At 46.1% G+C, this 21472-nt stretch overlaps 1 long non-coding RNA gene across 1 annotated transcript in view; it reads right to left on the bottom strand.

The window, feature by feature from the left end:
- LOC308652843 overlaps nt 1-21472 on the bottom strand; it is a 1084519-nt gene that overhangs the window by 552628 nt on the left and 510419 nt on the right. The gene's annotated exons all lie outside the window — the stretch shown is intronic.

Raw genomic sequence — 21472 nt, 5'->3', positions numbered from 1 at the left:
TACTAAGAAACTATTGATAGGTACAGTGTTCCCATGGGAGAAGCATTTCATAAGACATGGAGTCTCAGGGTAAAATGTAGTTTGTTTGGTCATTGCCCATATAGCCTGACCCATAACAGCTAATAGGAGTAGAATCAATGGAAAAAACCTCTCTCATTCTGTTAAAATGAAACACTTATTTAAGGATATATGAACTAATGGGAAAGAAAGACTCAATTTATCTCATTAAATGATGCAATTCCAATAAAGTCATTTAAACTTTAAAACATCCATCAAAATTTGTAGTATATTTATGTTGTTTTAATCAGTTATATACTACCAATAATTATGTTGATAATTAAAATGGCAAAAATGAGAAGTTTAAAATCCCAAAAGTTTTACGATCATAAGAAATAAACTTTCAAAATATATACACATTTTATGCAGAGAAATGTGACTGAGGAATTAATAAAGGACTTCCAAACACAGCATTTGCATAAAATTCACATTGCGCTTTACAGGTGAGGTTGGGTGTCAGATCCCTCATCCTTTCACTCTGTGCCCATCTTCACTCCAGAGCTCTCAGCATTTCCATCACAGTTATTTCTACCTCTTTTGGAAAGTCCATCAGCTGGGCATCCTGGAGTCTATTTCTGTTGACTATTTGCTCTCTTGATCATGAGTCACATTTTCTTGTTCTTTTTCATGTACTGCAACCTTTTAAAGGATGGCCATTTTTAAGAGATCAGTAGCTTAGAGAAAGTAATATATGCTGAGGAGAACACCTGGTTTCCATCTAGCTTCCCAGGTAGGACCCTGACGGTCTGAACCATGTGTGACCTGGGGTTCCTTTTGCACCTGTAGGATTTTTGTTCATCACTGGCTTCAAATGCTTTAAGGGCATGACCCAGATATTGGGCCTCATACCAAGGCACTGGAAAAATTCCAGAAACCTTCCTGAGTTTTAAGGTTCAGCTGCCAAATTCTGGAACCATAGGAAGTAGCTCCCAACTTGTGCTATGGAGACCTAGAAGCTCTGGGTGGATTTCTCCCAACTTTCCTTCTGTTTCCCCCAACACCCTCCACCTTCCCACGGAGTTTTGCCCTTGGGAGAATCTCTGTGCAACTCAAAGGGGAATATGTCTCAGCTTTCCTTCTCTGGCCCCTTGTTTTAGAAAAATTATCCTCTGTACTCAGTCAAGACTGGTGAGTAGACATGCCCAGGAGAAAGCCTATTACAGGTTGGTGGAGAGCCTCAGGATGGATGCATCCTGCCGGCACTGATGCGGCTGGTCAGTGTGTGCCCAGAGCCAGGCTGGCTTTGCATCCCTTCATGGGACCAGCCAAGGATCTCTTCTTTCCTGTGAAGGGCTTGCTACTTTCTGAGCTTAGTTTATTTGAGTATCTTTACATTCTACCTGGATTCTATTTTGGAAGCTTGCTTATTTATTCAACTGAATTTTTGCTTTTAAGAGTGAGGATGGTGGTGGCCAGGCACTGTGGCAGATGCCTGTAATCCCAGCGGCTCAGGAGGCTGAAGCAGGAGGAGTTCAGAGCCATCCTCAGCAACTTAGTGAGGCCCTTAACAACTCAGTGAGATCCTGTATGGAAATAAAATATAAAAGGGGCAGTGGATGTGGCTCAGTGGCTAGGCACCCCTGGGTTCAATCCCTGGAACTGAAAAAAAAAAGGTGAGAGTTGTCATTTTCTGTGACTCTATACCCAGACCAAAACTCCTGTTCAAATCTGCTTTAAAATCAATGGTTGTGGACATCAGATCATTTGGTATTTATATTCATTGGTTCTACATAAAAATGATGCTTCAACTTGATTGTTAAAATTAATATATACTCTATGCCAAGAATTATAGCCTCAGAACTGTTTAAATTTATGCCAGAAATATTTAGATACTCTCTAACATGTGAAAGGGAATACAAGTGTCTTCAGCATTCTCTGGGAGTCATGACTGAGCTCAGGGACAAGCCACACTATTAGGGTGTCCCAATGACACCATGTGAGGAAGGGGCACTTTATGTCTATTACATCCTTCCCAAACTGCAGCCTTGGCACATTATCCCTGAGGGACACATGAGAACACATCAAACCAGCGCTCAGAACTGTCAAGGTCATCAAAAGTAAGGGAATCCTGGGAAAACTGGCACAGCCAAGAGGAACTGAGAAGGAAGTGTTGAACTGCGTCCTGGACAGAGCCCAGACTAGGAAGGCCTGGGTAAATGCAGACAGAGCTAAGAAGCATACTTTCATTTTGGTTGACTGACTATGACAAACATGTCACACTGAGGAGAGACATTAACAGCATGAAATACTGAGTCGGTGGCTCCATGAGAACTTAGTGCTACATTCTCAATAGATAATATAACTTCCAGACTTAACAGAACATGTTCTGTTGCAGTGAGATAAAGCAAAGAGGCATGATTCCAACACACTAAGAGACAAAAGGAAATGCTAGGGATTTTTTCACACTAGGTCTTTATGCTGCCCAGGCTGGCTCTGACCTCCTGGGCCCATGCCACCCCTCCCTAGTAGCCAGGACTGTGGGTGTGCACCACCATGCCTGGAAAGAAGCTTTAAGGAAAGAAAATTGTGTTTATACTAAATGTTTGTGGCAGCTGAGAAAACCAAATCAGAAACTCTGTGACTATTGCTAAATGTGTCTGATCCCGTTCATTGTTTGGCCTTTAAATGTTCAGAACTGGGTGGGGTCCTGGCGAAACTGGGCTGGGACTGCACGGGACAGTCCTTGGAAGGCTCAGATGTAGTCCTGAGGGAAGGGAGACTCCACAGCAATCTCTTCTCTTTCTCTCTTCTTCCCTCCCTCTCTGTCACCACATTGAGTGGGGTGCCACCCATCCTTACTCTGGTTTCTTGTTTCCTCCTGTTGTGGGCTCTGCCCATCCTCACCCTTCCCTGTTCTCCCTATTGCTTCTGAGACAGGAGCATGGACAGGAAGGGGTTCTCAGGAGGGCCTGGCAGGGAGGGCAGGGCTTGGAGACCTCAGTCCTAGGAGGAAACTGGCTGGGAACATTGGAAAAATTTTCTTAACTGTTGAAAGTAGGATATGAATGAAAGTCCCATTAGCTGCATTGAAAAATGAGGAGTAAACAGCCTTTCAAGTTTTTTAAAGCCCTGAAACATTAGTGAAAAGATCTGGTTGAGTTTTGACGAAGCTGAGATGGCTCTCAGCAGCAACCCTCCCCTTTTCTGCTCTATATTTCACTGTTTTTCTTGAAAGAAATCATGACATCCATTTTTGGTTCATATGCTTTAGAAAAAAAAGAAAGCATATTGTCAGTCATGTAATTGATTTACAGAGCTTCTTGACATGTCTATTTTTAATTAAAACGCGTTTTAATTAAAAAAGGAGAGAGCAATTTTAAGAAGAGAAGCACGCTGCCAGATGGAGGTTCCTAATTTGCCTCGAATGTGCGGGAGCCACAGGATACATTTTGGGTGAGCCTGGGCTTGTGCATTGCAGAGAGTGGTGACTTTATCTTGATGAATTGTCACCCATAGCACCCCTCTATTGGGGTAGGGGTCCTCAGCACGAGTGGGTGAAACTCAGGGATATTCCCCTGCGATGCCTGCAGCCCAAAGGAGGTCTTCATATAGGACTCAAGTGCAGACCTCTTAGAGATAAGGGGCTTGTGCATCTGGGTCAATAAATACAACCTCAGGGGCTTGGCTCAGGTTCACCAGGGCAGCACTTCATTGAGGGCTGGACCTAGGCAGGGGCACTGCTGGAGGGGCCTGCTTGACGGGGCATCTGGATGGGGCCTGTTTGGGGTGCTGCTAGCCAGGAAGGGACTTGCTGGATGAGGCCTGCTGCAGGGTGAGGTTGGGGAATCCTGCTGGAGACTGCTGCTGGAGGGGTCTGCTGAAGGGGGCCAATGGGGTGAAGCCTGCTGGGTGGTAGCTGCTGGAGAGGCCAGATGGACAGGGCCTGCTGGACTGGGCCCACTCATAGTGGATGTCAGGGCCTCTGACAAGGTATTGTGTTGTCCTGCCTTGCTTTTGCCATAGCTGCACACCCCATGGGCCTCATGACCAAGCCTCAATTCTTCACAAACTCTGCCCTGCACAGTGGCACTGCCTCAGCTCTCCATAGCTGCAGGCCATGGAAGGAGGCACTGTCATGCACACTTCTCGAGTATGGTCCTATGTGTCTGGACCACAGAGAAAGAGGGGCCAGAGGATGACACAGAGACTGAGACTTCTATTCTCATGCACCTATGCCAGACCTTAATGTCCAGGCTTAAGTACCACTGGGAAACCAGCACCCCTGGATGTGGACTGGTGTAAGGCCTGGCCTCCCTGTACCTACTGTCTGTCCCCAGGGAGGAGAGGACAACACCTGCCTGCTGTGGCAGCTGCTGGAGCAATGGTTGAAATGCAATGCTTGTTGTTAGTGGGCAATGTATTTTGTTAATAGAGAATTCAGCAATACAGTTTTCAATCAGTTCTACTGCTTTCCAATCTTCTATTGTCTGCAAAACACCCAGTGGCATTGATGGTGTTTGTTGTTTCTGTTTCTCTTTAACATCTTCTTTGAGCCTGGGGAGGAATGTGGCAAGGGGAAGGTGCTCCGGATCCTTTTAGAGCCTTTAAAAAACCAAAATAGTTATTTCAAGCTTCAGGGTTACACTTCCAGCCATTCACCAGAAACCTATAGTTTTCTTGCTCATGCCCAGACTCGATCCCTGAGTCATAATTGGTATTAAAATAGCTCTAAAAAGGTGAATATAAATGGAAAGCACTGTCAAGAGCAATCATGCCTTTCAAAGCACAGTGCCATTTCATTCAAAACCCTGGGATGAAATATATCCCAATTTAAAAAGAGGAAATAGCTCAGTGAGCTCCGTGAAAAGGCTGTGCTTTCTAGTGTCATTAAAGAATGTTTTAGTGTTCAAATGCTGAGCTTCTGACCATAGGTTTAAGAAATGACAGGGTTGGGGTATGGTATACATAGGTTATTTTAACACATGGAAATAAAGTTGACTTGATAAGATGTAAGAGCGAATTTCAGACCCGATGATCTTTTATAATAGTACAATTTTAATCCTCTCGTAGCTCAAGCTCATTTGTGACACACACCTCAGATTTTTCATTCAGATTTGGATGCAGCAAAAATACCACTCGCCCTATATCAAAGAATTTATCAACGCTGAAAATTAGGTTAAGGAAGTAGAGTTAGAGAGTTAGCTACTTGCCAGATGTCATATCCATCTTGAGGTTAGTTAATGTTAATCTTGCCAACACTGCTTTACTTCTAAATATTAAAGTGTATTTACACAAAGGTTATAAAGACTCGGCTCAAATGCAGTTGATATGGTGATATGGCTCTGCAGTAATTTATCTATCTGACTCCTACTTTTTATATTAGTTTATTTGCATTGGCATGATTTCTAAAGTGTTCAGATCTTTCAAATTTGCATTTCAAAGTAGCTGTAAAATATGTATTCCATTGCAAAACATTAGCATAAAGCGATTTGATATTATACATTCTGTCGGAAATGCCAGGAAGGATTCCACAACTATTGCATTCCCATCTGGCAGCATCTTCCCACACTGAATATTTGCATAAATATTTCAGCAATAAAGTAAAATTATGAAGCATAAACTCTTTAGGTTATATTCCAAATTGATAACCTCTTCAAAATTTAATAAGCAAGGGAACTGTGCAATTGCAAGGAAATTACTATAGTGCTCTCTCCTGTCTCCAAGTGTCCTGGAGAAATCGCTTGCCCTCCAGACGTATTTCACTCAGTTCTCACCTCTGCTGTCCTGGGGAATGAGCAGCTGAAACAATGAGCTCCGCTTTCTATAGGGTGAATTCTTAAGGGTCATGGCTGCCTTTCCCAGCTTTTTACCTGGCCTGAAGGAATGAGTCAATGACAGAGACTGTCTCGGATCCCAATTGTATGAAGCGAGAACCTTCTGTTTCAGTAAGTGGATGCTCTCTTTTTTAGTGCAAAGACAGCCTTCCTCCTCAGAGCTGGGTTTCCAAGATTAGTGATGGCTGGTGTGCTCACCAAGCTTCCAGGGATGAAGGAGGGAGGGAGGCACTTTTTCTCCAAGCTCTGGGTGGAGGTTTGCAGTTACAGGTGAGGGTGAGGATGGAGAGGAGAGAGGACTCCGTGAGCTGCTTTAGGAAGCATTCATACTCTGCAAGGGTCCTACACATCAGCAGGTGGCTATGCGTCACTCAGAGCCAGATAGAAGGGGCTTTGCATTCGGCTCTGTCTCATAATTCTGTGACCTGGGGCCAATTCCTTAAAAGCTTTTTATCCTTTTGCTCACCTTATGAGTAGCAGCAATAGTACCAGTCACCGGGTTCTTCTGTGAATTAAGGGAGATGATATACATCAAGTGTTGCCCTGGGCCGTCATGGGCAAAGGTCCAGCAAATAGGATGTTACTACTAAACCCTCCTGTTGTGGCTCATCCACCTAAACTCCACTAACCAACTTCTCCCGAAAACAACATTGCATGTGATTTAATAGAGAAAGGGAAACCTGGAGTAAGGGCCTGGGTTCTGTCCAGATCCATCAGCCTCTGGTCTCTGGGTGGGGATTCATGTGGCTGAACCTCATCCCTCACAATTAAAGGAAGGCCAGGCCTGAGATGCAAGACACTCAGTCTAGTTCTAACTCCCTGGAGCCAGCTCCTCCCAGGTAAGTGGAGGTGTGGGAGCCCAACCTTTCCTGTTCCCACTGAGTGTCAGGCCAACCGCCTCCAGACCAGAGGAAACTCTGGTGCTTCCCCTGGCCCCCTGGTCAGGTGTGACTGATCCCAGAAAATGGCACTCAGCACTCAGGAGAGGTGCTTGGGAAGCAGGGACTGCAGTGTCACCCAGACGCTGAGAGAAGCTAGCCTCCTGGAGGGCAGAGACACACAAGCTCTCACATCAAAAATGGAATGGTTTCAACTCTCCTTGACAGTAGCCGCTGCCCCAGACCCAGGCAGCCTGGACCAAGGAGCCGTTTCTGAGCTCAGCCAACCTGTACGGGCACCGGCTGTGAAGGGTCACTGCCATCTAAAGCTCACATATCCACCTGTAAGACACTTCCCTGTGTCCTAGGGAGAGAGTCGGGTCTGCTTTTATTCACCTGTTACCACCCTTATTGTTTTAGATCCCCTGGTGATGGACCTCAGGCTGTAGCCCTACACGCACATGGGTGAGACCATGTCACCCTCTTCCTCACTGATTATTTGCAGTTTGCTGGGTCAGTTTTACCATTTTGTGAGTCAAGGAGATCTGACCTCACTGTAAGTACACTGCTATCATTTAATGATCACCTACTGTTGCTGTCGCTGTACATGGAGCTTTGAGGAGCTGTGGGTTACCCGCTATTATTATTTAACAATATTCAAAACTCTGCAAATGCCATTAATCCATTTTATGACCAACAAGTAGAACTCTTTCGTGAAAAATTAGAGATGATTGTACAGTTAAAAGGGGTTATTTGTAAATATTTATCCTAAAATGTGAAAAATAGAGCTATTAAACTTGATAGTCTGAAAATCATTAGACAATATTCTGATTGTTTTCTCACTTTTAATTAGAAGTAGTTAAAAATAGGAATTGGAGAAAATAAGTGTTTTCAATGAACATAGTGGGGTTTTTGTTTTCTTTTGTCACCAAGATTGAACCCAGGGCAAACTAAGCCACATCCCAGTCCTTTTTATTTTTCATTTTGAGATAGGGTCTTGCTAAATTGCTTAAGGGCTTGCTAATGCTGGCCTTGAACTTGTGATCCTCCTGCCTCAGCCTCCCGAGCTGAGGGTTTACAGGTGTGTTTATTTTTAAAGCGTAATTGTAAGATTTCCCCAAGTTTTTATCTGGAGTTTTGGGGAATATAGACAAATACTTTCAAGTTGCTTTTCACATTTTAAAAAATAAACTTTATAAATTGTATTGCTGATAATAGTGATTAGGCAAAATTCCTAATATAAAGATATAAGCAACTTGGGGCTGGAGTTGTGGCTCAGTGGTAGAGCGCTTGCCTGGCATGCTTGAGGCCCAGGGTTCGATCCTCAGCACTCCATATAAGTAAATAAATAAAATAAAAAGATCCATTAACAACTAAAAAATATTTTTTTAAAAAATATATAAGCAACTTAAAAACACACTTGTTGGTTATTCCAAACTTAGTTCTCCAGGTGAGTGCAGCCATGTTTCAGCGACTTGGAGTCCTGACAGGGACCCTCAGAGGCCACCGGAAGAAATGAAATGTCAGTTTCTGCCCTGAACAGCTCTTCAGGCCTTCCTGGTCTGGTCCCAGAGCTGTGGACATTGTGTATGCAGAGGCCCCTCCTCCTAGTCTGGTTGAGCAGAGCTGGGGGCACTGGGTGTGTGGTGTTCACACCTCCTGTTCTGGTCCTCAGCTGAGGTCCTTGGGTTTGTGGTGGCCGTGCCTCCTGTTCTGGTCCTACAGAGCTGGGGACGCTGGGTGTGTGGTGGCTAGTGTCCTGTTTGATGTGATTTCCTGAGCAGCGCTGCGGCTTCTCAGCAAATCAGTGCTGAGGGGTGAACACGCCCATTTTACAGGCGAGGAAGGCAGTGTCACGAGGAGTGAGTGAGCACTGAACTCTTGGGGCTGTAGGGCTGTAAGTGACCAGAATCAGATCCAGATCTTTTGGATCCAATTCCAGTCTTTCCCCACACATGCCTCCTACTCTTGCTGTGACCCAACATTACTTATGTCTTGCATCTCCAGAGACGGGGAGGGAAATGGCCATCATAGCGTGTGCTTGAGGGCTCTGGTTACCAGAGTAACTACAGGGCCTGCTGCTGCTGTAGGAGCTGTTGCATTCCTGTGGTGACTGGGACATGGAATTGCAAGATAATTTCTTGGACTGTTGTGCTCTAATACCTCCAAGTGGCTTAGCTCCAGTCTATAGCAAATTGTACATTGAGTGCAGAGTAGGATGGGTAGAGAAGCCATAGTCCACCAGAGCTGGAAAGAACTTTAGAGTCTATTGAATCCTTTGCTTTACAAAAGGGCGACCAACCTCAGATATGAAGGGAAGGGCCCAGGAAATGCAGCATGCCTAGGACACAGTGAAGCAAGGGATCCTGGTTGTCCCCAACAGTGTGGGCATGCAGACCACTACTAACCTGGGTAATTTGGTGCTATTGCAATGAGAATATTTTTTAAATTTCCTGGGATATTTGTTTTTATACTTGCTTTTTGGAAAGACATGGAAGAATCACAGGTGGTTTTGGGTTGTTGGCTAAGCGGTGCCTCATCTGAGTCTAAGCAGCTCTCTTGCCTTGAGAATCATTGAGGGACTCTCTGTTCCAGGACTGCAGCCCTAGTAGACATGGTGGAGATTGGATCCCTAGCCTGTCTTGGACATGCCAAAGGAGTCGCAAGTACCCACCGCTCCTACCTGCTGCTCTCCAATGTGCTTGCAAGGCTCCACCCAGGTCCCCAATACACCAAGTGCTCCTCTACCCCAGGTCCTATGCACATGTGATTTTCTCTGCCTGCAATGCTCTTACATAGATAGATTCGTCTCCTAATTCAGGTTAAGTTAAATGTACAATTGTCCCATAATGTTCCATGTTGGGCCAAACTTGAATCTAGGTAAACAGATATCTCTTTGGAATAAGCATATTCCAAATATTGTAAGGAACATGCTTATACTAAAAAGCTGCTCATTTCTTATCTGAAATTCAAATTTTTCTGGGAACCCTTTCCTTTTAAACTTTGTATTTTGACATAATTATAGATTCATAAGTAATTGTAAAATATAATACAGAAATCCTGCATGCTTTTTACCTAGTTACCTGAAATGAAAACATCTTCTATAAATAAAGGACAGTGGTATCTCAGCCAGGAAAAGCAAAGACCTACTCTCCCCACTTTCTGAAGTTTCACCAGACTTATACACTGTGTGTGTGTGTAGTTGATGCAGTTTTCCCACATGCTGTTAGCACCACAGCTGGGATGCAGGGCAGCTCTGTCACATGGCTGCCTCATGACCTGCCTCTCCAGTTCCTGTTCCTGATGAACATTTGGAATGACTATGTTTTGACTTCAACATATACTAGAAAAAAATAGTTATTTAAGACCATGATCAAGGTAACTTGGATATTTGAGTTTTTTTTTTTTTTAAGGAGTCAATTTAAAGAAAAATAAAAGTAAAGTAAAGTATAGTTTGTGTGGTGTGCAGGTTTTACCAAAATTGTAAACGTGCTAGAACGAACACCAACCGCTGGGGCTTCGCTCACCTTCCAGGACGGTTCAGGTCTTTGTTGGACGAGACAAGGTGCGGTCTCCAGGAGCCGGCACTGAGCGCTCACGAGGAGCCCTGGTCTGTGCGGCTCCGCTGTCCAACGCGTGGTGGAGCTTTCAGGCGTCCATCCTCCTTCTTGGGACCTTGAAGCCCCTGCCGGCCTCCGCGGCGTTGGAGCGGTCGCCATTCTTCTCGACATGCCACGCCCGCCGCCACCCAAAGGCGCCACGTCCTGGGCGGCGGCTTCAGCTGGGACGGGCACGATTGAGCCAAGAGACCCGGCAGCCCTCGGGGTCCGGGGCCTGACAGGTCGCCGCCGCCATCAGGTCATCCATCTGGGTGGCAGGCTCACAGGTCCTTCACAGCCAGGGCCAGCCAGTGGGCACTCGCAGCAGGAGCTCCGGGGATCTGCAGGAGAGGCCGCGTCCTGTCCTCGGGGTCCCCAGCGCACCCGCCGGCCTGGGGCCGGGGACCCCAGAGGGCCCGGGGGAGCAGGCCGCACTCCTGTTTCTCACCACGCTCTCTGCATCTACCCAGTTGGAAACGCCCACCACCCTTTGGGAAGATTTCCTGGCCCTTTGTAAAAGGCCTGTGTATATAATATGAAAAAGCTGCTCTCAACTTGCCCCCCACCCTTTTAAAACTTGTGCTGCATCTGGACATTCTAAATGTAAAGAGGATGCCTGACGTATGATAGAGTTAGAAAATAACGTCTTGTAAATGTCCTTTTGTTTGAAAAAATCAGAAATGTCTTCTGAAAGTGACTTTGAAATGAATTTGTTAGACCACCTCTAGGAGCCACACTTATCCACGTTTGTTCAGTGGGTTGTTGGACATGGAGGAGACTGACTGTGAGAAGGAGGTCCTGTGCCAGACTGGTTTTACGTAAAAGACATTTTTCATATAATAACCATTGTTTTGCGTGTGCATTTTATTCCTCATTAGTGTATATATAGTTGAAAATGCTAAATACTTTTTAAAAAAATATCTAGGTTTTCTAGATGTTCTAAAGTGCCTGATATATGTTAAAAGTAGAAGTGGTAAAATATATGACACATTTTGTAAAAAAAAAAAAAAAAAAAACCAAAATTGTAAACGTGGAAGATGATGCCTTTGAGAGGCAAGTCAACGGCCCCGCTGAGCAGCTGGAGGGGAGAGTTAGCTGGTGAAACAGCCTGAACTTCTAAAGGTCTCATTGGAATTAATTTTGCTTTTCCTCTTTGAATTCATTCTTTACTATTATTAAAGAGGAAAATAAGACAGAAATTATAATGCTTCAGGAGATTTTAACTTATCTCACATGGAAGGAGGAAAAGAAACTGCTACAAACTTACACAGATCTTCCTGTCTCAAAAAAAAAAAAAAAAAAAAAAAAAAAGAGGAAGAATTGGGTCTAAAAAAATAAACCTAGGGGCTGGGGATGTGGCTCAAGCGGTAGCGCGCTCGCCTGGCATGCGTGCGGCCCGGGTTCGATTCTCAGCACCACATACCAACAAAGATGTTGTGTCCCCAGAGAACTAAAATAAATAAATAAATAAATTCTCTCTCTCTCTCTCTCTCTCTCTCTCTCTCTCTCTCTCCTCTCTCACTTTCTCTTAAAAAAAAAATAACCCTTCAGGCTAAGGTACTACTACTACTCATTCTTTTCCTAGATGTGATCAGAAGAAAGGAAATATGTCTTTTAAAAAAAGAGCCTAAGTACAGGTGTTTTACAATTTTCCTCATTAAGGCAGCCTTTGGTAACAAGAATTCCATAGCAAATGCATTTTTTCTAAGTGGCAAACCGAGATCCCCATAAGGGACCTGGGGGAAGTTTCCATCCAGGTGAAGGGCAGTAGCATGGCCACCGAATTCTACCTCTGCGGCCCTGTGCCACTTTGAAGTGCCACAGCTCTGTGGGGGCTACTTCTTCATCTAGTGTAGGCTGACCTTGGCTGGTTCACCAGTGAACCTGGATGTCACAGTTTTCTTTCCCAGAGAAAAGTAAATTGCATTTTACAAAAATGAACTGTCCCCACAGGAGTTGTTATAAACTTCTACTTGTGTTTTCCTACTTGTCCCAGGAAATCCTAAACAGAAAACAGCAAAACGGAATGAAAACTTTTGTTACACTGACTTGCAACACTGAAAACAAACCTGTCCTTTCCACTTCATCCACTCCATGATTTAATTTCCTTCTCAAAAGTAGATGTGGTCACCAAAAATGCCCAATGGGAGGGGCTGGGCTGCAGGTGGCATCTTTAACACAGCTGTTCTTATCCCAATGTAAAGGAGCCCTTGTGCCTGAGACTCTGGCTGCACCCCAGTTGGAAACACCAGGCTGCTCCACGCAGAGGGCAGTAGCCACAGGGATGGTCACTGCGTTAACTCACAGGAGTCCCCCGTTCATGGTGGCAGCCCCAGCAAATTCTTTAAGAAGGATGTAGCTGGAGCTTCTCAACTGTTGTTATGGGACAGAAGAAATCTCCATTTCATGTTCTAAATTTTATAAGCCACTCTTGTTTGATAGTCTTAAGGGATTTTGAAAGACTGTGAGCAAAGCCAGGCGCAGTGGCACAGCCTGACATCCTGGGAGCTGATAAGGGACCTGGGTGAGGCAGGGGGATAGTGAGTACAAAGCCAGCCTCAGGAGCCTCAGCAACTTATCAAGGCCTTAAGCAATTTAGCCAGACTCTGTTTCAAAATAAAGAATAAAAAGGGCTGGGGATGTGGCTCAGTGGATGAGAGCCCCTGGGTTCCATCCCCAGTTAAAAAAAAAAAAAAAGAAAGAAAAGAAAAGAAAGAATAGGAGTAAGAATAGCCCCTTGGCAATTATCTCAACGAAGAGATAATCTAATTTAATAAATAAAATTATCTCAATGAAGAGGGACTGATGATATCAGAGTAAGTCCTACTTCTAAATCTGGCCAGCGCATGGAAGGAGAAGTACGTACAGAGAACTACAGGGTTAGCATTCCTTAAAAAAACCTTTGCGTGATAAGTAGAACAGATATGCATAAGAAACAAACTTGTAGCATTTGTTTCCACATCAAGAACCAACCGGCAATGTCAGGCAGGAAAATACAAATAGTATTCTAATTTAACTTTTCATGGCAGTGTTAAAAGAAAGGAAACTCAAACAGAAATGGGTCTTGCTGGAAAGATTTCTTTCCTAGCCTGTCCTGCTGATTTGCTCTGGGAGTGACGAGGTGAACTCTGTGGTAATGGACAGAGGATCTGCCAGGGCTGCTAGAAGATGTGCCAGCCCTATGCCCAGATTGCAGGTAGGAGAGATGCTAAGTCAGGGTAGCAGTTCCCTGGAGTGTTACTGTTAGATATGGAAAATAAAAAACCCCGAGATAGTGCAGCCCGAGAAAAGAGAGTGAAAAAGAAAGCCATCCATTGATAGCTTTAATCTCTTTCAAGATAAATCCTTTTCAGAAGCTGGCCACAGGTGGGGAGAAAGTGTTTCATCAAACCTAGAATAATAGTCTCTGGGAAACTTTCATCTCTTCCAAGACAAATCTTCTCTAGGAGCTGGCCATAGGCCCTTAACCCAAAACTCCAAATTCCTGAGTGCCCAAACTGACACGCTCACTAAATCATGTCTCAGTATAACCTATATAAGCCCAAACACTTTCTTTGACTATAGTGGCATCCCTACCTCCACAAAAAATCTTAATTAAGCTTCTCCAGAAACCCTCATCATAATTGTTCTTAGCCTCTCAGCAAAAATTTCTGCAAAAGAATTTTCACCTGGGGGTATGCTTGCAGAAGCAGAGTGTGATAAGAAAGACCAACTTGGGCTTCACAGAGGCTTTTACATTTCAAATGACAATAGTCAGGGCCTGTGGAGCCAGCTTTAGAAAGAAAGGGGAGGGGAACTCTCCCTTTCCTGGGTGCTGATTTTCACAATGTGTCCTCTGCTGAATTGGGTGCCCAGAAGAGTAGGAAAAACTCCCACTGTTATGTGGACTTCTGCAGACTGTGAGCCTCTGAGCCCCTTCCCCTATACACTGGGTATAAAGTTCTGGAACTTTCTGAATTTAGAGTTCTGAGGGATGAATTGGTAAAGGTGAAAGCCCCCTCTGGACCTGGCTGTAGCCAATAAACCTGTTTCCTGGTAACTCCTTGGTGTTCAGCTTTGTCTGTCCTACAACATGGTCAGTGGCTCCTTTTCCACTAGGAGAGTGAGTCCATCAGAGGTGTCATCTGAGTGGGTGAAACTTCATTCCTGCATGAAACTTCATTCCTGAATAAAAAGTTGAGGTCCATGAGGTTTGCGTCCCACCCAGTCCTTTTGTGCTAGCAGCTACCCAAGCTGGATAGTCTACCCAGTCCCATGCTTCTCACCCGAAGACATGCTCACACACGCTCACACACTCATTCACAGGTGCACCCACCACCACCCAAGATGCTGGGAAGAGGATGAGGAGACAGGACAATTCCTCAGGAGCATGAAGAGGAGACAGTAATCCCCTGGAAGCCAGCAAGGGATACACGTCAGCAATGCCCTTCTGAACACAGCGTCTCATGCACTGAACCCCCAACACCGTGACCATGGCAGAACAAACACAGGAGGGAAGGGTGGATCAGAGCAGCCAGGCTGAGCACATTTATCTTAGTCACTAGAGCACAAAAAGGTGACGCTGTAGCAGATCAGATAGCTGTGAACCCAGAGATCTGAGGACAATGTCCTCCGTGCACAGAATAGAAACTTGATAAGCATCTACTGTTTCTGGTGCTCAGTATTCACCCTGAGTTTCAGCTTGCTTCCAGATCCTGGTGTGAGAGCTTCTTCCCTTTGTCTCCTCCCTGCTCCATCCCTTCCTCTCTGCATCTCTCCACCCACCCTTCGGTCCATTGTCCCATAGTTACCGACCTCTGTGCATCCCACCTTTATATGTTTTCCCGGATGAGGGTGAATTTGACCTGCACATTTAAATTAGAATTTCTTCTGGGGGATTATGCTCTTTTGACTACTGCTTCAGGAAGGCTTTTTTTTTTTATTTTTTAATAACTTTATATTAGGATTTGGGAGGAATGATTTAATCCAAAACTTTGTCCCAAAGGTCTGTTCTGTTGTCTTAGGGTGAGTGTCTGGTTCAACCCCATGCTCAACCTGGAATTTGCTCCTCCAGCCCCAGGCAGCTTTTGCTGGTGTCTGATTGCTTTCTTCCCTCAGTGCTGAAAGCGGATTTTGCCCTCAGTGGGTAGGTCATGTTGAGGCTTTGGTGAGAACTTTGGTTTTGTTTTGGAGGGTAGAAGTCGGCAAAAATTTGACTTTATTTTTAGCATCTGAATTAAGCATTTTAGTAAGGAAAACAACGATGACAAAACAGTCTAGGGAGATCCTGAGATTAACTGCTCCTCATTAGCTAATTAGACAACTTTGACAGTTGGAAACTCGATTATGAGCAACTTTTAAAACTGTGTTTTAGGGTCTGAAAGAGTGAAGCTTGGAAAGATGTCTAATTTGCTCCTTAGAACTAGTGTAGGCCGGGGGAATATTTGGGCTCATTACAGTTTTTAACTTTCTGTCTGATGGAGCAATTCATGTGGAGGTGGACAGACAGAGCAGGGGCTTCCTGATGGCAGACACATGCCCCGGGGCCCCTTTCTGTCTTGCAGGGGACATGTGTGCTGGAGAGCAAGATTAATTTCTTCATCCTGTTTTGGGATTCAGCATATTTGCTTCAGTGGAGTGTTTCCTCCACCATCAATATATACAAATGTCTCAGAAAAGGAGAAAATAGCACTTATTTATTTTTGAAGGAAGAAGCATTCCTTGGGAATTTCTTGAGTACCAGGTAAGATCCTGATGGTAGCAGGTGCACCTAGCAGCTCAACAACATTGCCCTGGGAGTCCTATTGCCCAGTAGGCTACAAGGTCCCACATCCCAGCAGCCCGAATGGATGTGGGGTCAAAGGTCACAGTGCCAGGGTTAAGAGACATCTGACTCAAACTCTATGGATGAGGCTCTGCACCTGGGAACTGAGGGCACATGCACAGTAGCCAGGTGGCAGTCAGGAGGGGTCTGAGCCTTTGCAAAGCCAGGAACCAGCTGGGATTGTCGTGGGCACACAGGGCCCAGCAAGCAGGAGGTCAGAGGGGGAGGTCAGGTCAGGCAAAGGATCAGGTCAGGAACTCCAGTTGATGTGCCTGGCTGCTCTTCCCATCCTTGGCACCTGGGCAGTTGTTACCAAAGGCCTCAAGACCAGGGCAGGGCCAGACCTCCAGGCAGAGGAGTAGCCTAAGCAAAGGCTGTACTGTGCATACAGTTGGGAAATGGCTTGAGCGTGGTGCAGGCATGAGGTGCACACCTTTCCTGCAGGAGGCCTCGCCTCCCACTCCAGTTGCCTTCTCTACACAGCTGGGGCCCTTACTCAGTGTGTGCACTTCCCCCAAAGAGCTGCCCCATCATCACTGAACCCATTCAAGGAAAACTTGGTTGGCTTCTACGTTTACTAAGCAAAGACTGCAAAGTGTCAAAGGCGTGTTCCAAGCCAGGTGTCTATCCATGTCCTGACCTGCAGCCTATGTGTTAAGGAGGTTCATGTCATGAAGAAGCCCAGCAGGCAGCCTATGGAGGAGGCGAGACAGGTGAGCGCAGCCTGTTGTGGCCACACCTATGGGGAGGCCCTGGGTAGTGGGGATGAAAGAGTGAGTGTGCTTTTTGAGTTGGAGTGCACAAGGCATTTCAGGTGGCATTTGAGCCCAGTGTCTGCATCACTCACAAGACATAGCTTGGGGCCCAGGGACCATTCAGATTCCAGTTTTTTAAAACACGAGGAGAGAAGAGCCTGATTTTATGCTGACGGGTTTCAGAGCAAGTGGAATGGCATAAGGGTTCATTTCTCATAAAGGAAGTGAAGGTCACAGATCTCTTACATCAACTGGATCTAGTCCTTGCCCTGCCTGTCTGATGGATCATGTGACCTTGAGAAAATTACTTAACCACTTTGGATCTCTTGAGTCTTTATTTGTCAATGGAAATGACACTACCTGCATGTCAACCTAATTGTTTATTGTGAGAATTAGAGATGCCACACAGATAAAAGAGGTGGGTAGAATGTAAGATAATTATTAAAAACTAGGAACTATCAAAGTAGTTAACATTATAACTTTAAAATGTCTTAGATGGAGTTTATTTGAAAATGAGTCATACATTGTATGAACCAGGAATTAGAGTAGGACAAAATGGCCTACTTCTAAGGAAGCTGTGCTTTAGAAAAGTGACCAAGGAACTGAGCGCCACTGCAGGACAGCACTCCCCCCTCCCCGGGAAAGCACCAGTTACTAAGGAACCAAGCATCACTCCAGGGAAGTACCCTCCTGGGAAAGCACCAGTCACTAAGGAACCAAGCACCACTCTAGAACAGTACCCTCCTGGGAAAGGACCAGTCACCAAGGAACTGAGCACTGCTTCAGGAAAGCACCCTCCTGGGAGAGGAAAGCCTACTCATCAGGTGAAGGCAAGCCTTGAGGGAAAGTGGAGCTGACGGCAGGCCTGCCATCCTCCTGTGAAAGGCGAGACCCCTAGTAAGACTCCTGAGCACCTCCCTAACATGTTAGCAGACAGCACAGACACAGAGGTGATGGGCAGGACAGGTTGACAAATGACACCTAGAGCAACACGAGCAACACGCACACAGGACTTCAATGACAAATAATGCGTGACTGGAAAAGGTGTAAATATCAGGACCCAGAGGAGTCCCCTCGGCAGTCTAGAGCTACTTGGTACAGACATCCCAAGGGGCCCAGGGACCATTCAGATTCCAAATTTATGAGCTTGGGGCTTAGAGGTTGGATTTGAGCAGAGCACCAGCAGAGCTTTGTGAATGGGGTGTCGGTTCAACAAATCTGCCCACGGTGGTGTTCGCTTTTCTCTGGCACAGCTCTGGGGGTTCCAACACATGCACCAATTCTTCAGCCACCTGACCCACGGCCCTCGGACTCTCCCACCTCTGACCCCTGCCTCACGCCCTGCTCTCTGCCTTGCAGCCCTATCAGGACAGGATGCAAAGTCATGTGTGGTCTGGGTTTTGAGCTGTAAGTCGTAGTGGAAGTGCTCCTGGGATGGGCTCAGGTGAGACAGCACCCGCTTAGTGAGCTCCATGTGTCCTTGGGCTCTGCCACCCGAGTTGGCAGGATCCCGTCCTCCCATCATTTGCCCAGGGCCTGTCTTGTCAAGAGCACCAGCAGCTTCTATCATGGATGAAGCCAAGCTTTATTCCCTGGTCAGTTACTGATGGCTGCAGCTGAGTTAGGATGTGGTGTAAATGCTGGTGATGTGGGGGCAAAAGGCCCTGGTCTCTTCTCTCGAGAGCAAGACCTTCATCAGTCACTCACAGTGCCAGTGGCACCTACGGAGTTCTCAATTCTCCTCACACCCCTAGTGTGTTCACCTTTATTTACTTATTTACTCAATATGTGAGCATGTATGACAAGCTGGATGCCATTCTTTGTCTTTTCTTTCTTTCTTTTCTTTTGTTTTGGCACCAGGGTTGAACTTGGGCACTTTACCATTATCCCCAGATCTTTTTATTTTTTGAGACAGGGTCTCATTAAACTGCTCAGGGACTTGCCAAGTTGCTGAGGCTGGCCTCAAACTTGTGATCCTCCTGCCTCAGCCTCCCAAGTTGTTGGGATTATAGGTACGAGCCACTAGACCTGGCTACAGGCACCATTCTTGATGTCTGTAGTAACACAGGGAACAAAGCAACCCAAATCCCTATCTTCACAGCACCAACAGTCTGGTTGGTGGAGACAAATGGTAAACCATAACTGTAATAAGTAAGTGAATCACACTGTATGTTAGCAAGTGCAGGATGACATGCTAAACGAGCACTGAGTGTGGATGTGATGAAGAACAAGGTTGCTGTTCTGAGTGATTGACAGGTGCATCCTGAGAAAGGGTCATTTCAGTAAAGTAACAGGAGTGAGGAGGCAGGCATGAATCTCTTCTGGGGAGAAGGCCTTTTAGGCAGGGGTCCAGCCAGTGCTGAGATCCTGAGGTGGGAGCCGTGGAGAGTGTGGCTGTAGCAAAAAGCCAAAAAGTAGTGAAGATTGGACACGTCGTAACTGGGGTCAAGGTCATGTGGGACCATGTAAAGAACCTGGGATGTGTGCCAAAGGGAGCACTCTAAGGTTACAGAGAGACTGTTTGACCTGCCCTAGACTCCAGAAGGCTCCCAGCATGGGTCTGGATAAGGTTCTGGAGGCCGTGGAGATGCAGGTGTTCCCTGTAGTAATCCAGGACAGAGACACTGGTAGGACAGACCATGGTGAATTTTGGGGACGGGAGGAGATTTGGATTCTGGGTGTATTTTTTAAGGTAGACATAACCTGATTCTGTAAGAGTTTGTATGTGGATTGTGATCAGAAAAAAAGTATTTTAAAATAGCTTTCTTTGGAGCTGAGCTTGGTACTATGTGTCTGTGGTCCCAGCTACTCCGGAGGCCAAGGTGGGAGGTTCACTTGAGTCCATAGGTTTGAGACCAGCCCAGACAACATAGTGAGACCCTGTCTACAACCCTCCACCCCCCAGAATACTTCGTTTACTTTTTTCCCAAGGAACTAAAATGTTGGGATTTTCATCAAGTGAGATAGAGAAAGAAGACTGAAGAGATTTGAAAAGGCAGTTTTGCAGGAGGGATGGAGGCAAGCGCACCACAGAAGGGGGACTGGAGACGTGCGCACTGACTACTCCCAGGGACTTTCACTGCCAAGGAAGCAGAGAAAGGAGCAGCAGCTGGCCACTGGCCACACTGTCCCTCCCCACCCCGCTTCCTGATGCTCACTGCCATCCTTGACCACTCAGTTCCTCCAAGAAGCCTTCACTGACCAGCCTGAGCCAATGGGGACCACTTTAGACTTTTCAAGCTTTCTAGGGAGGCCAGAGATTGTTGACAAAAATACTTCCTTCTTAAAAGGCCTCACCAGCCATTAAACAAAATGGCTGAAAATGCCCCAAACCTGACCATTTGGGGCTAAAAGGCAAGTACCCTGACTTCATATCCACTCCTGAGTTCACATCTGTGCAAGGTCAGAGCAGTTCCCTGGGAGAACTGAGTCAAGAAAGAGCTTCACCAGCAAGAAAATGGAGACATGTGGAAAGGGAGTAAGGAGCAACTGAGGGCTGGGAGCCAACTCCACAGTGCCCAGCGTAGTACGTGTCATTTTATATATTACATCTTGTATAACAACAGCCACAACTCATTATTGTTTCTTGTGCCATGTGACATATCATGTCTCCCATCTTACCCACGTGTGCATGGACCAGGTTTGTCATCCCTTCCCACACTGGACTGGAAGGTCCAAGCTGGTTGGCTCACCAGCGCCCCCTGGTGTCTGGACTGTGTAACACTGTAAGCACTAGGTCTTTCTCTGTGCTCCACTTCCAGTTGGTAGGTTGGCTGCTCTGATCTGGGGTCACCTATGGCCAGGGTTGCATCAGCAGCCCTCTCTTGCTTCTGGCCCAATGACTCCATGAAGAGCTCAGCCCCCCTCACTTCCCACAGCCTCGCTGTGGCCAAAAGCAACAGCTCCTGCGCCTTTCACCTTGGATGGGGGAATAATGGCACGTCTTGCTGTCACCTGGTCTTGGCCAAGGCTCCCCTCTCTTGGCTGTTAGTCTGGCCTCCCACCCTGGTCCTCTCAGCAGACTTTCTACACTCAGAGCTTCCACGTTAATGACAGCCCAGAAGGTGCAGAGAGAACAGGAAGGTTGACTTCAAGCAAACCTGAGTTCAAGTGCTCATGCCACACATTGCACATTAAAACATGACTAACAGGTCTTGGTCTTGCCACATCTTTCCAGGGTCTACCCAGCCACCTCCCCAGACCTGCCTGTCAGTCCCCACTGGATTTAAAGTTAGGAGTTGCCACGTTCCATGCGACTAAAACTCATGGTCACTCCAGGGGAACTGGGCTGCGTGAAATAACCACACAAGAGACAGAAATACCTTTTTCTTTGGGGGTGCTGTGACAGCTCCTCTGACCTTAACGGTCTGCAGAAAGAGAGAGAGAGGGGGAGAGAGGAGAAAAGAAAGAAAGTGAGCATGTGCTGACCCCTTTTATTGAGGAGAAGCCATTCAAATGAGGCAAGGGGTCAGGTTTCAGAGGCCTGAGTCTAGCTTCCTGATGTCTGCTGTCAGCAGGTTGACTGACAACTAGGAAGGCCACACCCAAAGGCAGGGCAAGAGAAGGGGACACACAAAGGGCATTTCCATGGAACATTCTATCCCAA

This window comes from Spermophilus citellus (assembly GCF_964194105.1).
Source record: "Spermophilus citellus genome assembly, chromosome: 7".
Classification (NCBI taxonomy): Eukaryota; Metazoa; Chordata; class Mammalia; order Rodentia; family Sciuridae; genus Spermophilus; species Spermophilus citellus.
Note: the sequence above shows the minus strand (reverse complement) of the source record. Positions and strands in the feature narration are given on the sequence as shown.